We start from the raw sequence: 2568 nt of genomic DNA, 5'->3' as shown, positions 1-2568 counted from the left end.
AACTAAAGAGCTTGCGCACAGGATTCTGAGCACTAATGATATGGCGTAAAGAAGCAAGTTGTGAGCACTGATAAGCTTGAAACGAAGAATACTGTGCAGTGTGCACGCGTTACATTCTGGTGTTCAAGAATGTAATGCTTCCTGGGTTACGAAGACTATTGACAAGGACAAGAGCAACGCCATTTCTTGTGACTCGGCTGATTTCTGTAAAATGTCGTAACGTGTCCGCTTGCAAGATTCCTCTCGTCTTTGAAAGGCGCGGCCATTGGAAATGGAGGCAGCCAGGCGTTCCTTCATCGGGTGGCGTTGCAGTGGGACGTGGAGACTGAGAATCTGCATGCACCGCATCTGTTCCTCTCTTCCTCCTCTTCGTGTCGCGCTGGTCGTTCTCCTTCCTTCTCTCAGCGTCCTATAAATACAAAATTAATACGCACGAACTCTTCATACATTTTCAGTTGTATTCCATCAGTGAAAGTAACAAAGAAGAAGAGAAAGAAAAGGAATGGATGCCTTCTCCCCTACAATGTCGACGAGGCTGACGCTGAAATGGGTGACTTTATTCGCGGCCCTTCTGCTTCTCCTTGAGTGGCGCACCCCCACTGTTGATGCGCATGAAGACATCGTCATGGATGGAGATCAGGTGGTGCAACAGCAAGGACGGTCGTGCGACCCGCAGAGATTGTCTTCTTGTCGGGACTACTTGCAGCGCCGGAGAGAACAGCCATCGGAAGATGTTGTGAGGAATTGCAAAGAATGTCTCCACACTGCCGATGCCGAGCCATAGAGCAAGTACTAGATCAATCTTTATCGTTTGATTCATCGAGGGAGGAGGTTTTCACGGAATCCGATTCTCAGGATGGCGCACCATTTAATCAACGCCGCCGACGCCGCGGAAGGGAAGAAGAAGAAGAGGAGGCGGTGGAGAGGGCCGAAGAGCTTTCGGATAGATGCAACCTCCGCGAGTCACCCCGCCGCTGCGATATTCGACGCCACTCTCGTAAGTCACTCCAACAGCGTTACCAATTATCGACGAACAATAATTAATTGTCATATTTTATCTGCAATTAATTCTGTAAGTTCTTCCATACTATAGACAATGATTTATTTTGTTTTGATTCGTTTGTGCACAGGCTATTCCATTATCGGCGGTAGCTTCTGAGCGACTGACTACCACGTCTACGCATGTAAATAAAGATTCTGCTAGCAGTCCAGCTACTCATGTAGTGGGTTTTGTAGGAGCTTATATAGGCTCTACAACATAGCCGGCGCTCTCTAGCATGTAAACGAGTGAATGAATGAACAAATTACAATTAAATTCGGCGCTCTCTAGCATGTAAACGAGTGAATGAATGAACAAATTACAATTAAATTCGGCGCTCTCTAGCATGTAAACGAGTGAATGAATGAATAAATTACAATTAAATTATGCAGTTAAAAGAAAAGTTGTCCAACATAAACGGATTGATTTTTTTTTTTCTGTTAATTTATTATCGAATGGGCATTATTCTACAACAATCTCATGATTAAGTGGATCCTGCAATCCATTAATTGTCCTCAAACCTGCAATGCTCATATAGACAACGCCAGATACAAACATCATATAACATTGTTAAATAGTTATAATCAACAGAAATTGGGCATTATTTTGACGTATTAATCAACAAACTACGAGCATTATTTTTATATTATAATCAACATAGTATACTCTAATATATTGTAATCAGTGTACTGTAATATATTGTAATAATCTGTTTAAATAAAACTGTAGTTTTGGGAGTGCTTTCATATATCGTGGCATCTATTTAAAACTCAAATACAGTTTTGGTAGTATTTTTATATATATCCCAGCATCAGTTCATCAGAGAGTATATGGCTATCAAAGGATATTTCGGGAGTTTTGACATTATTTTTATATTTTCATACAGACTATGGTTATCCGTTGATATTTTTAATCTATATTTAAACCAATAAATATTATTAGCAATCCCAGCCGGGACTATAGTAATCTGTCTGTGCCTGGGACTATAGTAATCTGTCCGTGCCTAAATGTAACAGGGACAGATTAATAAATATTATTAGCAATCCCAGCCGGGACTATAATAATCTGTCCGTGCCTGGGACTATAGTAATCTGTCCGTGCCTAAATGTGCCTAAATGTAACAGGGACTACAGTAATCTGTCCCTGTTGTATTCTGTCCTTGCTTAAATGTATTCTGTCCTTGCATTCTGTCCATGCTTAAATGTAACAGGGACTATAGTAATCTGTCCCTGCCTAAATGCAACAGGGATTATAGCTATAGTAATCTGTCCCTCCCTACATGTAACAAGGACTATAGTAATCTGTCCCTGTCTGTCCCTCCCTACATGTAACAAGTAATCTGTCCCTGTCTGTCCCTCCCTACATGTAACAAGGACTATTGCATAACAAGGACTATAGTAATCTGTCCCTGTCTGTCCCTCCCTACATGTAACAAGGACTATTGCATTCTGTCCCTGTTGCATTCTGTCCGTGCCGCATTCTGTCCGTGCCTGAATGTAACAGGGGACTATAGTAATCTGTCCCTTCCT

At 41.7% G+C, this 2568-nt stretch overlaps 1 pseudogene; it reads left to right on the top strand.

Moving 5' to 3' along the window:
• Positions 1-492: 492 nt before the first annotated feature.
• Positions 493-1159, top strand: LOC149155402 (2S albumin seed storage protein PINP1 pseudogene; annotated as a pseudogene).
• The last annotated feature ends 1409 nt before the right edge of the window (positions 1160-2568 follow it).

Source organism: Pinus tabuliformis, chromosome 9 (genome assembly GCF_031772625.1).
Source record: "Pinus tabuliformis cultivar Carrire ecotype Pingquan chromosome 9, CPIR1, whole genome shotgun sequence".
Classification (NCBI taxonomy): domain Eukaryota; kingdom Viridiplantae; phylum Streptophyta; class Pinopsida; order Pinales; family Pinaceae; genus Pinus; species Pinus tabuliformis.
This window is presented reverse-complemented; position numbering and strand designations above follow the sequence as displayed.